At 40.5% G+C, this 21,584-nt stretch overlaps 21 non-coding genes across 21 annotated transcripts; all 21 read left to right on the forward strand.

Annotated features, from left to right (window-relative positions):
- Positions 1-292: 292 nt before the first annotated feature.
- trnan-guu (transfer RNA asparagine (anticodon GUU)) lies at positions 293-364 on the forward strand. The gene has a single exon. It is a non-coding gene; the product is annotated as a tRNA-Asn (tRNA).
- An 870-nt stretch (positions 365-1,234) lies between these two features.
- trnan-guu (transfer RNA asparagine (anticodon GUU)) lies at positions 1,235-1,308 on the forward strand. Its single transcript has one exon. It is a non-coding gene; the product is annotated as a tRNA-Asn (tRNA).
- An 872-nt stretch (positions 1,309-2,180) lies between these two features.
- trnan-guu (transfer RNA asparagine (anticodon GUU)) lies at positions 2,181-2,254 on the forward strand. Its single transcript has one exon. It is a non-coding gene; the product is annotated as a tRNA-Asn (tRNA).
- Positions 2,255-3,127: 873 nt separating this feature from the next.
- On the forward strand, positions 3,128-3,201 carry trnan-guu (transfer RNA asparagine (anticodon GUU)). The gene has a single exon. It is a non-coding gene; the product is annotated as a tRNA-Asn (tRNA).
- An 872-nt stretch (positions 3,202-4,073) lies between these two features.
- Positions 4,074-4,147, forward strand: trnan-guu (transfer RNA asparagine (anticodon GUU)). Its single transcript has one exon. It is a non-coding gene; the product is annotated as a tRNA-Asn (tRNA).
- Positions 4,148-5,019: 872 nt separating this feature from the next.
- On the forward strand, positions 5,020-5,093 carry trnan-guu (transfer RNA asparagine (anticodon GUU)). Its single transcript has one exon. It is a non-coding gene; the product is annotated as a tRNA-Asn (tRNA).
- Positions 5,094-5,965: 872 nt separating this feature from the next.
- On the forward strand, positions 5,966-6,039 carry trnan-guu (transfer RNA asparagine (anticodon GUU)). The gene has a single exon. It is a non-coding gene; the product is annotated as a tRNA-Asn (tRNA).
- An 873-nt stretch (positions 6,040-6,912) lies between these two features.
- trnan-guu (transfer RNA asparagine (anticodon GUU)) lies at positions 6,913-6,986 on the forward strand. The gene has a single exon. It is a non-coding gene; the product is annotated as a tRNA-Asn (tRNA).
- Positions 6,987-7,859: 873 nt separating this feature from the next.
- Positions 7,860-7,933, forward strand: trnan-guu (transfer RNA asparagine (anticodon GUU)). The gene has a single exon. It is a non-coding gene; the product is annotated as a tRNA-Asn (tRNA).
- Positions 7,934-8,804: 871 nt separating this feature from the next.
- Positions 8,805-8,878, forward strand: trnan-guu (transfer RNA asparagine (anticodon GUU)). The gene has a single exon. It is a non-coding gene; the product is annotated as a tRNA-Asn (tRNA).
- Positions 8,879-9,750: 872 nt separating this feature from the next.
- trnan-guu (transfer RNA asparagine (anticodon GUU)) lies at positions 9,751-9,824 on the forward strand. The gene has a single exon. It is a non-coding gene; the product is annotated as a tRNA-Asn (tRNA).
- An 873-nt stretch (positions 9,825-10,697) lies between these two features.
- On the forward strand, positions 10,698-10,771 carry trnan-guu (transfer RNA asparagine (anticodon GUU)). Its single transcript has one exon. It is a non-coding gene; the product is annotated as a tRNA-Asn (tRNA).
- Positions 10,772-11,872: 1,101 nt separating this feature from the next.
- Positions 11,873-11,946, forward strand: trnan-guu (transfer RNA asparagine (anticodon GUU)). The gene has a single exon. It is a non-coding gene; the product is annotated as a tRNA-Asn (tRNA).
- A 1,101-nt stretch (positions 11,947-13,047) lies between these two features.
- Positions 13,048-13,121, forward strand: trnan-guu (transfer RNA asparagine (anticodon GUU)). The gene has a single exon. It is a non-coding gene; the product is annotated as a tRNA-Asn (tRNA).
- A 1,066-nt stretch (positions 13,122-14,187) lies between these two features.
- trnan-guu (transfer RNA asparagine (anticodon GUU)) lies at positions 14,188-14,261 on the forward strand. Its single transcript has one exon. It is a non-coding gene; the product is annotated as a tRNA-Asn (tRNA).
- A 1,100-nt stretch (positions 14,262-15,361) lies between these two features.
- trnan-guu (transfer RNA asparagine (anticodon GUU)) lies at positions 15,362-15,435 on the forward strand. Its single transcript has one exon. It is a non-coding gene; the product is annotated as a tRNA-Asn (tRNA).
- A 1,100-nt stretch (positions 15,436-16,535) lies between these two features.
- On the forward strand, positions 16,536-16,609 carry trnan-guu (transfer RNA asparagine (anticodon GUU)). Its single transcript has one exon. It is a non-coding gene; the product is annotated as a tRNA-Asn (tRNA).
- Positions 16,610-17,711: 1,102 nt separating this feature from the next.
- trnan-guu (transfer RNA asparagine (anticodon GUU)) lies at positions 17,712-17,785 on the forward strand. The gene has a single exon. It is a non-coding gene; the product is annotated as a tRNA-Asn (tRNA).
- A 1,103-nt stretch (positions 17,786-18,888) lies between these two features.
- On the forward strand, positions 18,889-18,962 carry trnan-guu (transfer RNA asparagine (anticodon GUU)). The gene has a single exon. It is a non-coding gene; the product is annotated as a tRNA-Asn (tRNA).
- Positions 18,963-20,065: 1,103 nt separating this feature from the next.
- trnan-guu (transfer RNA asparagine (anticodon GUU)) lies at positions 20,066-20,139 on the forward strand. The gene has a single exon. It is a non-coding gene; the product is annotated as a tRNA-Asn (tRNA).
- Positions 20,140-21,242: 1,103 nt separating this feature from the next.
- On the forward strand, positions 21,243-21,316 carry trnan-guu (transfer RNA asparagine (anticodon GUU)). Its single transcript has one exon. It is a non-coding gene; the product is annotated as a tRNA-Asn (tRNA).
- The last annotated feature ends 268 nt before the right edge of the window (positions 21,317-21,584 follow it).

Raw genomic sequence — 21,584 nt, forward strand, 5'->3', positions numbered from 1 at the left:
TCATCAGAATATATTTGTGATTGTGGCTGAATTTACTCCTGCCAGATGCCTTTTAATATAATGTTTGCGCTGACGAACATTGCGCTACATTTTTGCCCTTTTAAGGCCATTCAAAAAGCCTAACAAACATTAGAAAACTACAGGTCTACTTCCTTGAAAATGTTGCTGCACTTTCGATGCCACGCTACACACACCATTGGAACAAAGTGTTGTTGTTTCGTAAACTCCAAGTTCAGTTGGATGAGAGCACAAATGGACAGCGATCAAGCGTCAGGAATCAAATACACCACAAGTCTCTGTGGCCAATTGGTTAGCGCGTTAGACTGTTAATCTAAAGGTTGGTGGTTCGAGCCCACCAGGGACGAGGTTCTCAGTTTGTTGTGCTCCATGATGTGGAGATGACAAGTCTCTGTGGTGCAATTGGTTGGCGTGTTAGACTGTTAATTTAAAGTTGGTGATTTGAGCCCACTCCAGGCATGCTGTCTTTCTGTTTCTAGTGATATGGAAGACCTTCCTGGCCTTACAGTAAGCTTGCTTTGACCTGCTGTGTTTCCTGTTGTCACATGTGATTGGTGTGTTGTTGAACATGAAAGATGACAAGTTACAATACCCACTGGTAAAATGGCTGTCAATGGTCTCTGATCCTCTGTTACTCAATAGCTTGATCATTCTGTGTTCTCCAAGGAACATATCATTTATTCTTATTAATCTGGCTAGTATGACAACGTAAATGATGTCAATCTGGCATGAATAACCTTAGCATTTATATTTATCTCGCGAGAAGGACAATGTTGGTCCAGTGTGTTTGTGTGTATATGTAAGCCTATACGCCATGAAAGTGACTAGCCACTTCATCATTCTTCCAGAGTCAGTCCCCTTATTATTTGGAATGGGCTTGGCGATTATATATTACATTTGTGAAAATGCAGTTGTTTAAAATATATATTCATCAGAATATATTTGTGATTGTGGCTGAATTTACTCCTGCCAGATGCCTTTTAATATAATGTTGCGCTGACGAACATTGTGCTACATTTTTGCCCTTCTAAGGCCATTCAAAAAGCTAACAAACATTAGAAAACTACAGGTCTACTTCCTTGAAAATGTTGCTGCACTTTCGATGCACGTTAACACAACCATTGGAACAAAGTGTTGTTGTTTCGTAAACTCCAAGTTCAGTTGGATGAGAGCACAAATGGACAGCGATCAAGCGTCAGGATCAAATACACCACAAGTCTCTGTGGCGCAATTGGTTAAGGCGTTAGACTGTTAATCTAAAGGTTGGTGGTTCGAGCCCACTCAGGGACGACGGTTCTCAGTTTGTTGTGCTCCATGATGTGGATATGACAAGTCTCTGTGGTGCAATTGTTTGGCGTGTTAGACTGTTAATTTAAAAGTTGGTGATTTCAGCCCACCCAGGCATGCTGTCTTTCTGTTTCTAGTGATATGGAAGACCTTCCTGGCCTTACAGTAAGCTTGCTTTTGACCTGCTGTGTTTCCTGTTGTCACATGTGATTGGTGTGTTGTTGAACATGAAAGATGACAAGTTACAATACCTACTGGTAAAATGGCTGTCAATGGTCTCTGATCCTCTGTTACTCATCAGCTTGATCATTCTGTGTTCTCCAAGGAACATATCATTTATTCTTATTAATCTGGCTAGTATGACAACGTAAATGATGTCAATCTGGCATGAATAACCTTAGCATTTATATTTATCTCGCGAGAAGGACAATGTTGGTCCAGTGTGTTTGTGTGTATATGTACGCCTATACGCCATGAAAGTGACTAGCCACTTAATCATTCTTCCAGAGTCAGTCCCCTTATTATTTGGAATGGGCTTGGCGATTATATATTACATTTGTGAAAATGCAGTTGTTTAAAATATATATTTATCAGAATATATTTGTGATTGTGGCTGAATTTACTCCTGCCAGATGCCTTTTAATATAATGTTGCGCTGACGAACATTGCGCTACATTTTTGCCCTTTTAAGGCCATTCAAAAAGCTAACAAACATTAGAAAACTACAGGTCTACTTCCTTTAAAATGTTGCTGCACTTTCGATGCACGTTAACACAACCATTGGAACAAAGTGTTGTTGTTTCGTAAACTCCATGTTCAGTTGAATGAGAGCACAAATGGACAGCAAACAAACGTCAGGAACCAATACACAAAAAGTCTCTGTGGCGCAATTGGTTAGCGTGTTAGACTGTTAATCTAAAGGTTGGTGGTTCGAGCCCACCCAGGGACGACAGTTCTCAGTTTGTTGTGCTCCATGATGTGGATATGACAAGTCTCTGTGGTGCAATTGGTTGGTGCTTTAGAGTGTTAATTTAAAAGTTGGTGATTTGATCCCACCCAGGCATGCTGTCTTTCTGTTTCTAGTAATATGGAAGACCTTCCTGGCCTTACAGTAAGCTTGCTTTTGACCTGCTGTGTTTCCTGTTGTCACATGTGATTGGTGTGTTGTTGAACATGAAAGATGACAAGTTACAATACCTACTGGTAAAATGGCTGTCAATGGTCTCTGATCCTCTGTTACTCATCATCTTGATCATTCTGTGTTCTCCAAGGAACATATCATTTATTCTTATTAATCTGGCTAGTATGACAACGTAAATGATGTCAATCTGGCATGAATAACCTTAGCATTTATATTTATCTCGTGAGAAGGACAATGTTGGTCCAGTGTGTTTGTGTGTATATGTAAGCCTATACGCCATGAAAGTGACTAGCCACTTCATCATTCTTCCAGAGTCAGTCCCCTTATTATTTGGAATGGGCTTGGCGATTATATATTACATTTGTGAAAATGCAGTTGTTTAAAATATATATTCATCAGAATATATTTTGTGATTGTGGCTGAATTTACTCCTGCCAGATGCCTTTTAATATAATGTTGCGCTGACGAACATTGAGCTACATTTTTGGCCTTTTAAGGCCATTCAAAAAGCTAACAAACATTAGAAAACTACAGGTCTACGTCCTTGAAAATGTTGCTGCACTTTCGATGCACGTTAACACAACCATTGGAAAAAAGTGTTGTTGTTTCGTAAACTCCAAGTTCAGTTGGACGAGAGCACAAATGGACAGCGATCAAGCGTCAGGATCAAATACACCACAAGTCTCTGTGATGCAATTGGTTAGCGCGTTAGACTGTTAATCTAAAGATTGGTGGTTCGAGCCCACCCAGGGACGACAGTTCTCAGTTTGTTGTGCTCCATGATGTGGATATGACAAGTCTCTGTGGTGCAATTGGTTGGCGTGTTAGACTGTTAATTTTAAAGTTGGTGATTTGAGCCCACCCAGGCATGCTGTCTTTCTGTTTCTAGTGATATGGAAGACCTTCCTGGCCTTACAGTAAGCTTGCTTTTGACCTGCTGTGTTTCCTGTTGTCACATGTGATTGGTGTGTTGTTGAACATGAAAGATGACAAGTTACAATACCTACTGGTAAAATGGCTGTCAATGGTCTCTGATCCTCTGTTACTCAATAGCTTGATCATTCTGTGTTCTCCAAGGAACATATCATTTATTCTTATTAATCTGGCTAGTATGACAACGTAAATGATGTCAATCTGGCATGAATAACCTTAGCATTTATATTTATCTCGCGAGAAGGACAATGTTGGTCCAGTGTGTTTGTGTGTATATGTAAGCCTATACGCCATGAAAGTGACTAGCCACTTCATCATTCTTCCAGAGTCAGTCCCCTTATTATTTGGAATGGGCTTGGCGATTATATATTACATTTGTGAAAATGCAGTTGTTTAAAATATATATTCATCAGAATATATTTGTGATTGTGGCTGAATTTACTCCTGCCAGATGCCTTTTAATATAATGTTGCGCTGACGAACATTGCGCTACATTTTTGCCCTTTTAAGGCCATTCAAAAAGCTAACAAACATTAGAAAACTACAGGTCTACTTCCTTGAAAATGTTGCTGCACTTTCGATGCACGTTAACACAACCATTGGAACAAAGTGTTGTTGTTTCGTAAACTCCAAGTTCAGTTGGATGAGAGCACAAATGGACAGCGATCAAGCGTCAGGATCAAATACACCACAAGTCTCTGTGGCCCAATTGGTTAGCGCGTTAGACTGTTAATCTAAAGGTTGGTGGTTCGAGCCCACCCAGGGACGACGGTTCTCAGTTTGTTGTGCTCCATGATGTGGATATGACAAGTCTCTGTGGTGCAATTGGTTGGCGTGTTAGACTGTTAATTTTAAAGTTGGTGATTTGAGCCCACCCAGGCATGCTGTCTTTCTGTTTCTAGTGATATGGAAGACCTTCCTGGCCTTACAGTAAGCTTGCTTTTGACCTGCTGTGTTTCCTGTTGTCACATGTGATTGGTGTGTTGTTGAACATGAAAGATGACAAGTTACAATACCCACTGGTAAAATGGCTGTCAATGGTCTCTGATCCTCTGTTACTCAATAGCTTGATCATTCTGTGTTCTCCAAGGAACATATCATTTATTCTTATTAATCTGGCTAGTATGACAACGTAAATGATGTCAATCTGGCATGAATAACCTTAGCATTTATATTTATCTCGCGAGAAGGACAATGTTGGTCCAGTGTGTTTGTGTGTATATGTAAGCCTATACGCCATGAAAGTGACTAGCCACTTCATCATTCTTCCAGAGTCAGTCCCCTTATTATTTGGAATGGGCTTGGCGATTATATATTACATTTGTGAAAATGCAGTTGTTTAAAATATATATTCATCAGAATATATTTGTGATTGTGGCTGAATTTACTCCTGCCAGATGCCTTTTAATATAATGTTGCGCTGACGAACATTGTGCTACATTTTTGCCCTTCTAAGGCCATTCAAAAAGCTAACAAACATTAGAAAACTACAGGTCTACTTCCTTGAAAATGTTGCTGCACTTTCGATGCACGTTAACACAACCATTGGAACAAAGTGTTGTTGTTTCGTAAACTCCAAGTTCAGTTGGATGAGAGCACAAATGGACAGCGATCAAGCGTCAGGATCAAATACACCACAAGTCTCTGTGGCGCAATTGGTTAAGGCGTTAGACTGTTAATCTAAAGGTTGGTGGTTCGAGCCCACTCAGGGACGACGGTTCTCAGTTTGTTGTGCTCCATGATGTGGATATGACAAGTCTCTGTGGTGCAATTGTTTGGCGTGTTAGACTGTTAATTTAAAAGTTGGTGATTTCAGCCCACCCAGGCATGCTGTCTTTCTGTTTCTAGTGATATGGAAGACCTTCCTGGCCTTACAGTAAGCTTGCTTTTGACCTGCTGTGTTTCCTGTTGTCACATGTGATTGGTGTGTTGTTGAACATGAAAGATGACAAGTTACAATACCTACTGGTAAAATGGCTGTCAATGGTCTCTGATCCTCTGTTACTCATCAGCTTGATCATTCTGTGTTCTCCAAGGAACATATCATTTATTCTTATTAATCTGGCTAGTATGACAACGTAAATGATGTCAATCTGGCATGAATAACCTTAGCATTTATATTTATCTCGCGAGAAGGACAATGTTGGTCCAGTGTGTTTGTGTGTATATGTACGCCTATACGCCATGAAAGTGACTAGCCACTTAATCATTCTTCCAGAGTCAGTCCCCTTATTATTTGGAATGGGCTTGGCGATTATATATTACATTTGTGAAAATGCAGTTGTTTAAAATATATATTTATCAGAATATATTTGTGATTGTGGCTGAATTTACTCCTGCCAGATGCCTTTTAATATAATGTTGCGCTGACGAACATTGCGCTACATTTTTGCCCTTTTAAGGCCATTCAAAAAGCTAACAAACATTAGAAAACTACAGGTCTACTTCCTTTAAAATGTTGCTGCACTTTCGATGCACGTTAACACAACCATTGGAACAAAGTGTTGTTGTTTCGTAAACTCCATGTTCAGTTGAATGAGAGCACAAATGGACAGCAAACAAACGTCAGGAACCAATACACAAAAAGTCTCTGTGGCGCAATTGGTTAGCGTGTTAGACTGTTAATCTAAAGGTTGGTGGTTCGAGCCCACCCAGGGACGACAGTTCTCAGTTTGTTGTGCTCCATGATGTGGATATGACAAGTCTCTGTGGTGCAATTGGTTGGTGCTTTAGAGTGTTAATTTAAAAGTTGGTGATTTGATCCCACCCAGGCATGCTGTCTTTCTGTTTCTAGTAATATGGAAGACCTTCCTGGCCTTACAGTAAGCTTGCTTTTGACCTGCTGTGTTTCCTGTTGTCACATGTGATTGGTGTGTTGTTGAACATGAAAGATGACAAGTTACAATACCTACTGGTAAAATGGCTGTCAATGGTCTCTGATCCTCTGTTACTCATCATCTTGATCATTCTGTGTTCTCCAAGGAACATATCATTTATTCTTATTAATCTGGCTAGTATGACAACGTAAATGATGTCAATCTGGCATGAATAACCTTAGCATTTATATTTATCTCGTGAGAAGGACAATGTTGGTCCAGTGTGTTTGTGTGTATATGTAAGCCTATACGCCATGAAAGTGACTAGCCACTTCATCATTCTTCCAGAGTCAGTCCCCTTATTATTTGGAATGGGCTTGGCGATTATATATTACATTTGTGAAAATGCAGTTGTTTAAAATATATATTCATCAGAATATATTTTGTGATTGTGGCTGAATTTACTCCTGCCAGATGCCTTTTAATATAATGTTGCGCTGACGAACATTGAGCTACATTTTTGGCCTTTTAAGGCCATTCAAAAAGCTAACAAACATTAGAAAACTACAGGTCTACGTCCTTGAAAATGTTGCTGCACTTTCGATGCACGTTAACACAACCATTGGAAAAAAGTGTTGTTGTTTCGTAAACTCCAAGTTCAGTTGGACGAGAGCACAAATGGACAGCGATCAAGCGTCAGGATCAAATACACCACAAGTCTCTGTGATGCAATTGGTTAGCGCGTTAGACTGTTAATCTAAAGATTGGTGGTTCGAGCCCACCCAGGGACGACAGTTCTCAGTTTGTTGTGCTCCATGATGTGGATATGACAAGTCTCTGTGGTGCAATTGGTTGGTGCGTTAGACTGTTAATTTAAAAGTTCGTGATTTGAGCCAACCCAGGCATGCTGTCTTTCTGATATCTAGTGATATGGAAGACCTTCCTGGCCTTACAGTAAGCTTTCTTTTGACCTGCTGTGTTTCCTGTTGTCACATGTGATTGGTGTGTTGTTGAACATGAAACATGACAAGTTACAATACCTACTGGTAAAATGGCTGTCAATCGTCTCTGATCTTCTGTTACTCAATAGCTTGATCCTTCTGTGTTCTCCAAGGAACATATCATTTATTCTTATTAATCTGGCTAGTATGACAACGTAAATGATGTCAATCTGGCATGAATAACCTTAGCATTTATATTTATCTCGCGAGAAGGACAATGTTGGTCCAGTGTGTTTGTGTGTATATGTACGCCTATACGCCATGAAAGTGACTAGCCACTTCATCATTCTTCCAGAGTCAGTCCCCTTATTATTTGGAATGGGCTTGGCGATTATATATTACATTTGTGAAAATGCAGTTGTTTAAAATATATATTCATCAGAATATATTTGTGATTGTGGCTGAATTTACTCCTGCCAGATGCCTTTTAATATAATGTTGCGCTGACGAACATTGCTCTACATTTTTGCCCTTTTAAGGCCATTCAAAAAGCTAACAAACATTAGAAAACTACAGGTCTACTTCCTTGAAAATGTTGCTGCACTTTCGATGCACGTTAACACAACCATTGGAAAAAAGTGTTGTTGTTTCGTAAACTCCAAGTTCAGTTGGACGAGAGCACAAATGGACAGCGATCAAGCGTCAGGATCAAATACACCACAAGTCTCTGTGGCGCAATTGGTTAGCGCGTTAGTCTGTTAATCTAAAGATTGGTGGTTCGTGCCCACCCAGGGACGACAGTTCTCAGTTTGTTGTGCTCCATGATGTGGATATGACAAGTCTCTGTGGTGCAATTGTTTGTTGCGTTAGAGTGTTAATTTAAAAGTTGGTGATTTGAGCCCACCCAGGCATGCTGTCTTTCTGTTTCTAGTAATATGGAAGACCTTCCTGGCCTTACAGTAAGCTTGCTTTTGACCTGCTGTGTTTCCTGTTGTCACATGTGATTGGTGTGTTGTTGAACATGAAAGATGACAAGTTACAATACCTACTGGTAAAATGGCTGTCAATGGTCTCTGATCCTCTGTTACTCAATCGCTTGATCATTCTATGTTCTCCAAGGAACATATCATTTATTCTTATTAATCTGGCTAGTATGACAACGTAAATGATGTCAATCTGGCATGAATAACCTTAGCATTTATATTTATCTCGCGAGAAGGACAATGTTGGTCCAGTGTGTTTGTGTGTATATGTACGCCTATACGCCATGAAAGTGACTAGCCACTTAATCATTCTTCCAGAGTCAGTCCCCTTATTATTTGGAATGGGCTTGGCGATTATATATTACATTTGTGAAAATGCAGTTGTTTAAAATATATATTTATCAGAATATATTTGTGATTGTGGCTGAATTTACTCCTGCCAGATGCCTTTTAATATAATGTTGCGCTGACGAACATTGCGCTACATTTTTGCCCTTTTAAGGCCATTCAAAAAGCTAACAAACATTAGAAAACTACAGGTCTACTTCCTTTAAAATGTTGCTGCACTTTCGATGCACGTTAACACAACCATTGGAACAAAGTGTTGTTGTTTCGTAAACTCCATGTTCAGTTGAATGAGAGCACAAATGGACAGCAAACAAACGTCAAGAACAAATACACAAAAGTCTCTGTGGCGCAATTGGTTAGCGCGTTAGACTGTTAATCTAAAGGTTGGTGGTTCGAGCCCACCCAGGGACGACAGTTCTCAGTTTGTTGTGCTCCATGATGTAGATATGACAAGTCTCTGTGGTGCAATTGGTTGGTGCGTTAGAGTGTTAATTTAAAAGTTGGTGATTTGAGCCCACCCAGGCATGCTGTCTTTCTGTTTCTAGTAATATGGAAGACCTTCCTGGCCTTACAGTAAGCTTGCTTTTGACCTGCTGTGTTTCCTGTTGTCACATGTGATTGGTGTGTTGTTGAACATGAAAGATGACAAGTTACAATACCTACTGGTAAAATGGCTGTCAATGGTCTCTGATCTTCTGTTACTCAATAGCTTGATCATTCTGTGTTCTCCAAGGAACATATCATTTATTCTTATTAATCTGGCTAGTATGACAACGTAAATGATGTCAATCTGGCATGAATAACCTTAGCATTTATATTTATCTCGTGAGAAGGACAATGTTGGTCCAGTGTGTTTGTGTGTATATGTAAGCCTATACGCCATGAAAGTGACTAGCCACTTCATCATTCTTCCAGAGTCAGTCCCCTTATTATTTGGAATGGGCTTGGCGATTATATATTACATTTGTGAAAATGCAGTTGTTTAAAATATATATTCATCAGAATATATTTGTGATTGTGGCTGAATTTACTCCTGCCAGATGCCTTTTAATATAATGTTGCGCTGACGAACATTGCGCTACATTTTTGGCCTTTTAAGGCCATTCAAAAAGCTAACAAACATTAGAAAACTACAGGTCTACGTCCTTGAAAATGTTGCTGCACTTTCGATGCACGTTAACACAACCATTGGAAAAAAGTGTTGTTGTTTCGTAAACTCCAAGTTCAGTTGGACGAGACCACAAATGGACAGCGATCAAGCGTCAGGATCAAATACACCACAAGTCTCTGTGATGCAATTGGTTAGCGCGTTAGACTGTTAATCTAAAGATTGGTGGTTCGAGCCCACCCAGGGACGACAGTTCTCAGTTTGTTGTGCTCCATGATGTGGATATGACAAGTCTCTGTGGTGCAATTGGTTGGTGCGTTAGACTGTTAATTTAAAAGTTCGTGATTTGAGCCAACCCAGGCATGCTGTCTTTCTGATATCTAGTGATATGGAAGACCTTCCTGGCCTTACAGTAAGCTTTCTTTTGACCTGCTGTGTTTCCTGTTGTCACATGTGATTGGTGTGTTGTTGAACATGAAACATGACAAGTTACAATACCTACTGGTAAAATGGCTGTCAATCGTCTCTGATCTTCTGTTACTCAATAGCTTGATCCTTCTGTGTTCTCCAAGGAACATATAATTTATTCTTATTAATCTGGCTAGTATGACAACGTAAATGATGTCAATCTGGCATGAATAACCTTAGCATTTATATTTATCTCGCGAGAAGGACAATGTTGGTCCAGTGTGTTTGTGTGTATATGTACGCCTATACGCCATGAAAGTGACTAGCCACTTCATCATTCTTCCAGAGTCAGTCCCCTTATTATTTGGAATGGGCTTGGCGATTATATATTACATTTGTGAAAATGCAGTTGTTTAAAATATATATTCATCAGAATATATTTGTGATTGTGGCTGAATTTACTCCTGCCAGATGCCTTTTAATATAATGTTGCGCTGACGAACATTGCGCTACATTTTTGCCCTTTTAAGGCCATTCAAAAAGCAAACAAACATTAGATAACTACAGGGCTACTTCCTTGAAAATGTTGCTGCACTTTCGATGCAAGGTAACACAACCATTTGAACAATGTGTTGTTGTTTCGTAAACTCCATGTTCAGTTGGAAGAGAGCACGGACGGCCAGCGATCAAGAGTCAGGGTCATATACACCACAAGTCTCGGTGGCGCAATTGGTTAGCGCGTTAGACTGTTAATCTAAAGGTTGGTGGTTCGAGCCCACCCAGGGACGACAGTGTGTTGTGCTCCATGATATGAATGTGACGTCCTGGACCTCTAATGAAATTCCCAGTTCTTTTGGCCTGCTGAGGGTCAATGCCAACACAAGCCTCTCAAGTGCAATCAAACAGTTAGCTTGTTTGACTGTCAATCTCAAGTTTGGAGCTTCGACACCACCCAGGGATGACATTTTTCAGATTGTAGAGATGTGAACTGACCCTTCCTGACTTGTTGTGAGCTTCCACGAGACTATGGCCTGCTCAGGGTCAGTATAACCACAAGTCTCTTTGGTGCAATTTGTTGGCACGTTAGACTCTTAATTAAAAAATTTGTGATTTGAGCTCACCCAGGGAAGCTGTCTTTCCGTTTCTAGCGATATGGAAGACCTTCCTGGACTTACAGTAAGCTTGCTTTTGACCTGCTGTGTTTCCTGTTGCACGTGATTGGTGTGTTGTTGAACATGAAAGATGACAAGTTACTATACCTACTGGTAAAATGGCTGTCAATGGTCTCTGATCTTCTGTTACTCAATAGCTTGATCATTCTGTGTTCTCCAAGGAACATATCATTTATTCTTATTAATCTGGCTAGTATGACAATGTAAATGATGTCAATCTGGCATGAAAAACATTAGCATTTATATTTATCTCGCGAGAAGGACAATGTTGGTTCAGTGTGTGTGTGTTTGTGTGTACATGTATGCCTATACGCCATGAAAGTGACTCGCTACTACATCATTCTTCCGGAGTCAGTCCCCTAATTATTTTGAATGGGCTTGGCGATTATATATTACATTTGATAAAATGCGGTTGTTTAAAATATATATTTATCAGAATATATTTGTGATTGTAGCTGAATTTAATCCTGCCAGATGCCTTTTAATATCATGTTGCACTGACGAACATTGCGCTACATTTTTGCCCTTTTAAGGCCATTCAAAAAGCAAACAAACATTAGATAACTACAGTGCTACTTCCTTGAAAATGTTGCTGCACTTTCGATGCAAGGTAACACAACCATTGGAACAATGTGTTGTTGTTTCGTAAACTCCATGTTCAGTTGGAAGAGAGCACGGACGGCCAGCGATCAAGCGTCAGGGTCACGTACACCACAAGTGTCTGTGGCGCAATTGGTTAGCGCATTAGACTGTTAATCTAAAGGTTGGTGGTTCGAGCCCACCCAGGGACGACAGTGTGTTGTGCTCCATGATATGAATGTGACGTCCTGGACCTCTAATGAAATTCACAGTTCTTTTGGCCTGCTGAGGGTCAATGCCAACACAAGCCTCTCAAGTGCAATCAAACAGTTAGCTTGTTTGACTGTCAATCTCAAGTTTGGAGCTTCGACACCACCCAGGGATGACATTTTTCAGATTGTAGAGATGTGAACTGACCCTTCCTGACTTGTTGTGAGCTTCCACGAGACTATGGCCTGCTCAGGGTCAGTATAACCACAAGTCTCTTTGGTGCAATTTGTTGGCACGTTAGACTCTTAATTAAAAAATTGGTGATTTGAGCTCACCCAGGGAAGCTGTCTTTCCGTTTCTAGCGATATGGAAGACCTTCCTGGACTTACAGTAAGCTTGCTTTTGACCTGCTGTGTTTCCTGTTGCACGTGATTGGTGTGTTGTTGAACATGAAAGATGACAAGTTACTATACCTACTGGTAAAATGGCTGTCAATGGTCTCTGATCTTCTGTTACTCAATAGCTTGATCATTCTGTGTTCTCCAAGGAACATATCATTTATTCTTATTAATCTGGCTAGTATGACAATGTAAATGATGTCAATCTGGCATGAAAAACATTAGCATTTATATTTATCTCGCGAGAAGGACAATGTTGGTTCAGTGTGTGTGTGTTTGTGTGTACATGTATGCCTATACGCAATGAAAGTGACTCGCTACTACATCATTCTTCCGGAGTCAGTCCCCTAATTATTTTGAATGGGCTTGGCGATTATATATTACATTTGATAAAATGCGGTTGTTTAAAATATATATTTATCAGAATATATTTGTGATTGTAGCTGAATTTAATCCTGCCAGATGCCTTTTAATATCATGTTGCACTGACGAACATTGCGCTACATTTTTGCCCTTTTAAGGCCATTCAAAAAGCAAACAAACATTAGATAACTACAGGGCTACTTCCTTGAAAATGTTGCTGCACTTTCGATGCAAGGTAACACAACCATTGGAACAATGTGTTGTTGTTTCGTAAACTCCATGTTCAGTTGGAAGAGAGCACGGACGGCCAGCGATCAAGCGTCAGGGTCATATACACCACAAGTCTCTGTGGCGCAATTGGTTAGCGCGTTAGACTGTTAATCTAAAGGTTGGTGGTTCGAACCCACCCAGGTACGACAGTGTGTTGTGCTCCATGATGTGAATGTGACGTCCTGGACCTCTAATGAAATTCCCAGTTCTTTTGGCCTGCTGAGGGTCAATGCCAACACAAGCCTCTCAAGTGCAATCAAACAGTTAGCTTGTTTGACTGTCAATCTCAAGTTTGGAGCTTCGACACCACCCAGGGATGACATTTTTCAGATTGTAGAGATGTGAACTGACCCTTCCTGACTTGTTGTGAGCTTCCACGAGACTATGGCCTGCTCAGGGTCAGTATAACCACAAGTCTCTTTGGTGCAATTTGTTGGCACGTTAGACTCTTAATTAAAAAATTGGTGATTTGAGCTCACCCAGGGAAGCTGTCTTTCCGTTTCTAGCGATATGGAAGACCTTCCTGGACTTACAGTAAGCTTGCTTTTGACCTGCTGTGTTTCCTGTTGCACGTGATTGGTGTGTTGTTGAACATGAAAGATGACAAGTTACTATACCTACTGGTAAAATGGCTGTCAATGGTCTCTGATCTTCTGTTACTCAATAGCTTGATCATTCTGTGTTCTCCAAGGAACATATCATTTATTCTTATTAATCTGGCTAGTATGACAATGTAAATGATGTCAATCTGGCATGAAAAACATTAGCATTTATATTTATCTCGCGAGAAGGACAATGTTGGTTCAGTGTGTGTGTGTTTGTGTGTACATGTATGCCTATACGCCATGAAAGTGACTCGCTACTACATCATTCTTCCGGAGTCAGTCCCCTAATTATTTTGAATGGGCTTGGCGATTATATATTACATTTGAAAAAATGCAGTTGTTTAAAATATATATTTATCAGAATATATTTGTGATTGTGGCTGAATTTAATCCTGCCAGATGCCTTTTAATATAATGTTGCACTGACGAACATTGCGCTACATTTTTGCCCTTTTAAGGCCATTCAAAAAGCAAACAAACATTGGATAACTACAGGGCTACTTCCTTGAAAATGTTGCTGCACTTTCGATGCAAGGTAACACAACCATTGGAACAATGTGTTGTTGTTTCGTAAACTCCATGTTCAGTTGGAAGAGAGCACGGACAAGTCTCTGTGGCGAAATTGGTTAGCGCGTTAGACTGTTAATCTAAAGGTTGGTGGTTCGATCCCACCCAGGGACGACAGTATTTTGTGCTCCACGTTGTGGATGTGACATCCTGGACCTCTAATGAAATTCCCAGTTCTTTTGGCCTGCTGAGGGTCAATGCCAGACAAGCCTCTCAAGTGCAATCAAACAGTTAGCTTGTTTGACTGTCAATCTCAAGTTTGGTGCTTCGACACCACCCAGGGATGACATTTTTCAGATTGTAGAGATGTGAACTGACCCTTCCTGACTTGTTGTGAGCTTCCACGAGACTATGGCCTGCTGAGGGTCAGTATAACCACAAGTCTCTTTGGTGCAATTTGTTGGCGCGTTAGACTCTTAATAAAAAAATTGGTGATTTGAACCCACCCAGGGATGCTGTCTTTCCGTTTCTAGCGATATGGAAGACCTTCCTGGACTTACAGTAAGCTTGCTTTTGACCTGCTGTGTTTCCTGTTGTCACATGTGATTGGTGTGTTGTTGAATATGAAAGATGACAAGTTACTATACCTACTGGTAAAATGGCTGTCAATGGTCTCTGATCTTCTGTTACTCAATAGCTTGATCATTCTGTATTCTCCAAGGAACATATCATTTATTCTTATTAATCTGGCTAGTATGACAATGTAAATGATGTCAATCTGGCATGAAAAACATTAGCATTTATATTTATCTCGCGAGAAGGACAATGTTGGTTCAGTGTGTGTGTTTGTGTGTACATGTATGCCTATACGCCATGAAAGTGACTCGCTACTACATCATTCTTCCGGAGTCAGTCCCCTAATTATTTTGAATGGGCTTGGCGATTATATATTACATTTGAAAAAATGCAGTTGTTAAAATATATATTTATCCGAATATATTTGTGATTGTGGCTGAATTTAATCCTGCCAGATGCCTTTTAATATAATGTTGCACTGACGAACATTGCGCTACATTTTTGCCCTTTTAAGGCCATTCAAAAAGCAAACAAACATTAGATAACTACAGGGCTACTTCCTTGAAAATGTTGCTGCACTTTCGATGCAAGGTAACACAACCATTGGAACAATGTGTTGTTGTTTCGTAAACTCCATGTTCAGTTGGAAGAGAGCACGGACGGCCAGCGATCAAGCGTCAGGGTCATATACACCACAAGTTTCTGTGGTGCAATTGGTTAGCGCGTTAGACTGTTAATCTAAAGGTTGGTGGTTCGAGCCCACCCAGGGACGACAGTGTCTTGTGCTCCACGTTGTGAATGTGACGTCCTGGACCTCTAATGAAATTCCCAGTTCTTTTGGCCTGCTGAGGGTCAATGCCAACACAAGCCTCTCAAGTGCAATCAAACAGTTAGCTTGTTTGACTGTCAATCTCAAGTTTGGAGCTTCGACACCACCCAGGGATGACATTTTTCAGATTGTAGATATGTGAACTGACCCTTCCTGACTTGTTGTGAGCTTCCACGAGACTATGGCCTGCTGAGGGTCAGTATAACCACAAGTCTCTTTGGTGCAATTTGTTGGCGCGTTAGACTCTTAATTAAAAAATTGGTGATTTGAGCCCACCCAGGGATGCTGTCTTTCCGTTTCTAGCGATATGGAAGACCTTCCTGGAATTACAGTAAGCTTGCTTTTGACCTGCTGTGTTTCCTGTTGTCACGTGATTGGTGTGTTGTTGAACATGAAAGATGACAAGTTACTATACCTACTGGTAAAATGGCTGTCAATGGTCTCTGATCTTCTGTTACTCAATAGCTTGATCATTCTGTATTCTCCAAGGAACATATCATTTATTCTTATTAATCTGGCTAGTATGACAATGTAAATGATGTCAATCTGGCATGAAAAACATTAGCATTTATATTTATCTCGCGAGAAGGACAATGTTGGTTCAGTGTGTGTGTTTGTGTGTACATGTATGCCTATACGCCATGAAAGTGACTCGCTACTACATCATTCTTCCGGAGTCAGTCCCCTAATTATTTTGAATGGGCTTGGCGATTATATATTACATTTGAAAAAATGCAGTTGTTTAAAATATATATTTATCAGAATATATTTGTGATTGTGGCTGAATTTAATCCTGCCAGATGCCTTTTAATATAATGTTGCACTGACGAACATTGCGCTACATTTTTGCCCTTTTAAGGCCATTCAAAAAGCAAACAAACATTAGATAACTACAGGGCTACTTCCTTGAAAATGTTGCTGCACTTTCGATGCAAGGTAACACAACCATTGGAACAATGTGTTGTTGTTTCGTAAACTCCATGTTCAGTTGGAAGAGAGCACGGACGGCCAGCGATCAAGTGTCAGGGTCATATACACCACAAGTCTCTGTGGCGCAATTGGTTAGCGCGTTAGACTGTTAATCTAAAGGTTGGTGGTTTGAGCCCACCCAGGGACGACAGTGTGTTGTGCTCCATGATGTTGATGTGACATCCTGGACCTCTAATGAAATTCCCACTTCTTTTGGCCTGCTGAGGGTCAATGCCAACACAAGCCTCTCAAGTGCAATCAAACAGTTAGCTTGTTTGACTGTCAATCTCAAGTTTGGAGCTTCGACACCACCCAGGGATGACATTTTTCAGATTGTAGATATGTGAACTGACCCTTCCTGACTTGTTGTGAGCTTCCACGAGACTATGGCCTGCTGAGGGTCAGTATAACCACAAGTCTCTTTGGTGCAATTTGTTGGCGCGTTAGACTCTTAATTAAAAAATTGGTGATTTGAGCCCACCCAGGGATGCTGTCTTTCCGTTTCTAGCGATATGGAAGACCTTCCTGGACTTACAGTAAGCTTGCTTTTGACCTGCTGTGTTTCCTGTTGTCACATGTGATTGGTGTGTTGTTGAACATGAAAGATGACAAGTTACTATACCTACTGGTAAAATGGCTGTCAATGGTCTCTGATCTTCTGTTACTCAATAGCTTGATCATTCTGTATTCTCCAAGGAACATATCATTTATTCTTATTAATCTGGCTAGTATGACAATGTAAATGATGTCAATCTGGCAAGAAAAACATTAGCATTTATATTTATCTCGCGAGAAGGACAATGTTGGTTCAGTGTGTGTGTTTGTGTGTACATGTATGCCTATACGCCATGAAAGTGACTCGCTACTACATCATTCTTCCGGAGTCAGTCCCCTAATTATTTTGAATGGGCTTGGCGATTATATATTACATTTGTAAAAATGCAGTTGTTTAAAATATATATTTATCAGAATATATTTGTGATTGTGGCTGAATTTAATCCTGCCAGATGCCTTTTAATATAATGTTGCACTGACGAACATTGCGCTACATTTTTGCCCTTTTAAGGCCATTCAAAAAGCAAACAAACATTAGATAACTACAGGGCTACTTCCTTGAAAATGTTGCTGCACTTTCGATGCAAGTTAACACAACCATTGGAACAATGTGTTGTTGTTTCGTAAACTCCATGTTCAGCTGGAAGAGAGCACGGACGGACAGCTATCAAGCGTCAGGGTCATATACACCAAAAGTCTCCGTGGCGCAATTGGTTAGCGCATTAGACCGTTAATCTAAAGGTTGGTGGTTCGAGCCCACCCAGGGACGACAGTGTGTTGTGCTCCATGATGTGGATGTGACATCCTGGACCTCTAATTAAATTCCCAGTTCTTTTGGCCTGCTGAGGGTCAATGCCAACACAAACCTCTCAAGTGCAATCAAACAGTTAGCTTGTTTGACCGTCAATCTCAAGTTTGGTGCTTCGACACCACCCAGGGATGACATTTTTCAGATCGTAGAGATGTGAACTGACCCTTCCTGACTTGTTGTGAGCTTCCACGAGACTATGGCCTGCTGAGGGTCAGTATAACCACAAGTCTCTTTGGTGCAATTTGTTGGCGCGTTAGACTCTTAATTTAAAAATTGGTGATTTGAGCCCACCCAGGGATGCTGTCTTTCCGTTTCTAGCGATATGGAAGACCTTCCTGGACTTACAGTAAGCTTGCTTTTGACCTGCTGTGTTTCCTGTTGTCACATGTGATTGGTGTGTTGTTGAACATGAAAGATGACAAGTTACTATACCTACTGGTAAAATGGCTGTCAATGGTCTCTGATCTTCTGTTACTCAATAGCTTGATCATTCTGTGTTCTCCAAGGAACATATCATTTATTCTTATTAATCTGGCTAGTATGACAATGTAAATGATGTCAATCTGGCATGAAAAACCATAGCATTTATATTTATCTCGCGAGAAGGACAATGTTGGTTCAGTGTGTGTGTGTTTGTGTGTATATGTATGCCTATACGCCATGAAAGTGACTCGCTACTACATCATCCTCCGGAGTCAGTCCCCTAATTATTTTGAATGGGCTTGGCGATTATATATTACATTTGTAAAAATGCAGTTGTTTAAAATATATATTTATCGGAATATATTTGTGATTGTGGCTGAATTTAATCCTGCCAGATGCCTTTTAATATAATGTTGCACTGACGAACAATGCGCTACATTTTTTCCCTTTTAAGGCCATTCAAAAAGCAAACAAACATTAGATAACTACAGGGCTACTTCCTTGAAAATGTTGCTGCACTTTCGATGCAAGGTAACACAACCATTGGAACAATGTGTTGTTGTTTCGTAAACTCCATGTTCAGTTGGAAGAGAGCACGGACGGCCAGTGATCAAGCGTCAGGGTCATATACAACACAAGTCTCTGTGGCGCAATTGGTTAGCGCGTTAGACTGTTAATCTAAAGTTTGGTGGTTTGAGTCCATCCAGGGATGACAGTGTGTTGTGCTCCATGATGTGGATGTGAAATCATGGACCTCTAATGAAATTCCCAGTTCTTTTGGCCTTCTGAGGGTCAATGCCAACATAAGCCTCTCAAGTGCAATCAAACAGTTAGCTTGTTTGACTGTCAATCTCAAGTTTGGTGCTTCGACACCACCCAGGGATGACATTTTTCAGATCGTAGAGATGTGAACTGACCCTTCCTGACTTGTTGTGAGCTTCCACGAGACTATGGCCTGCTGAGGGTCAGTATAACCACAAGTCTCTTTGGTGCAATTTGTTGGTACGTTAGACTCTTAATTAAAAAATTGATGATTTGAGCCCACCCAGGGATGCTGTCTTTCCGTTTCTAGCGATATGGAAGACCTTCCTGGACTTACAGTAAGCTTGCTTTTGACCTGCTGTGTTTCCTGTTGTCACATGTGATTGGTGTGTTGTTGAACATGAAAGATGACAAGTTACTATACCTACTGGTAAAATGGCTGTCAATGGTCTCTGATCTTCTGTTACTCAATAGCTTGATCATTCTGTGTTCTCCAAGGAACATATCATTTATTCTTATTAATCTGGCTAGTATGACCATGTAAAATTTGTCAATCTGGCATGAAAAACCTTAGCATTTATATTTATCTCGCGAGAAGGACAATGTTGGTTCAGTGTGTGTGTGTTTGTGTGTATATGTATGCCTATACGCCATGAAAGTGACTCACTACTACATAATCCTCCGGAGTCAGTCCCCTAATTATTTTGAATGGGCTTGGCGATTATATATTACATTTGTAAAAATGCAGTTGTTTAAAATATATATTTATCAGAATATATTTGTGATTGTGGCTGAATTTAATCCTGCCAGATGCCTTTTAATATAATGTTGCACTGACGAACATTGCGCTACATTTTTGCCCTTTTAAGGCCATTCAAAAAGCAAACAAACATTAGATAACTACAGGGCTACTTCCTTGAAAATGTTGCTGCACTTTCGATGCAAGTTAACACAACCATTGGAACAATGTGTTGTTGTTTCGTAAACTCCATGTTCAGCTGGAAGAGAGCACGGACGGACAGCTATCAAGCGTCAGGGTCATATACACCAAAAGTCTCCGTGGCGCAATTGGTTAGCGCATTAGACTGTTAATCTAAAGGTTGGTGGTTCGAGCCCACCCAGGGACGACAGTGTGTTGTGCTCCATGATGTGGATGTGACATCCTGGACCTCTAATTAAATTCCCAGTTCTTTTGGCCTGCTGAGGGTCAATGCCAACACAAACCTCTCAAGTGCAATCAAACAGTTAGCTTGTTTGACCGTCAATCTCAAGTTTGGTGCTTCGACACCACCCAGGGATGACATTTTTCAGATCGTAGAGATGTGAACTGACCCTTCCTGACTTGTTGTGAGCTTCCACGAGACTATGGCCTGCTGAGGGTCAGTATAACCACAAGTCTCTTTGGTGCAATTTGTTGGCGCGTTAGACTCTTAATTTAAAAATTGGTGATTTGAGCCCACCCAGGGATGCTGTCTTTCCGTTTCTAGCGATATGGAAGACCTTCCTGGACTTACAGTAAGCTTGCTTTTGACCTGCTGTGTTTCCTGTTGTCACATGTGATTGGTGTGTTGTTGAACATGAAAGATGACAAGTTACTATACCTACTGGTAAAATGGCTGTCAATGGTCTCTGATCTTCTGTTACTCAATAGCTTGATCATTCTGTGTTCTCCAAGGAACATATCATTTATTCTTATTAATCTGGCTAGTATGACAATGTAAATGATGTCAATCTGGCATGAAAAACCATAGCATTTATATTTATCTCGCGAGAAGGACAATGTTGGTTCAGTGTGTGTGTGTTTGTGTGTATATGTATGCCTATACGCCATGAAAGTGACTCGCTACTACATCATCCTCCGGAGTCAGTCCCCTAATTATTTTGAATGGGCTTGGCGATTATATATTACATTTGTAAAAATGCAGTTGTTTAAAATATATATTTATCGGAATATATTTGTGATTGTGGCTGAATTTAATCCTGCCAGATGCCTTTTAATATAATGTTGCACTGACGAACAATGCGCTACATTTTTTCCCTTTTAAGGCCATTCAAAAAGCAAACAAACATTAGATAACTACAGGGCTACTTCCTTGAAAATGTTGCTGCACTTTCGATGCAAGGTAACACAACCATTGGAACAATGTGTTGTTGTTTCGTAAACTCCATGTTCAGTTGGAAGAGAGCACGGACGGCCAGTGATCAAGCGTCAGGGTCATATACAACACAAGTCTCTGTGGCGCAATTGGTTAGCGCGTTAGACTGTTAATCTAAAGTTTGGTGGTTTGAGTCCATCCAGGGATGACAGTGTGTTGTGCTCCATGATGTGGATGTGAAATCATGGACCTCTAATGAAATTCCCAGTTCTTTTGGCCTTCTGAGGGTCAATGCCAACATAAGCCTCTCAAGTGCAATCAAACAGTTAGCTTGTTTGACTGTCAATCTCAAGTTTGGTGCTTCGACACCACCCAGGGATGACATTTTTCAGATCGTAGAGATGTGAACTGACCCTTCCTGACTTGTTGTGAGCTTCCACGAGACTATGGCCTGCTGAGGGTCAGTATAACCACAA

The sequence above is a fragment of the Oncorhynchus kisutch genome, linkage group LG9, assembly GCF_002021735.2.
Source record: "Oncorhynchus kisutch isolate 150728-3 linkage group LG9, Okis_V2, whole genome shotgun sequence".
NCBI classification, from domain to species: Eukaryota; Metazoa; Chordata; class Actinopteri; order Salmoniformes; family Salmonidae; genus Oncorhynchus; species Oncorhynchus kisutch.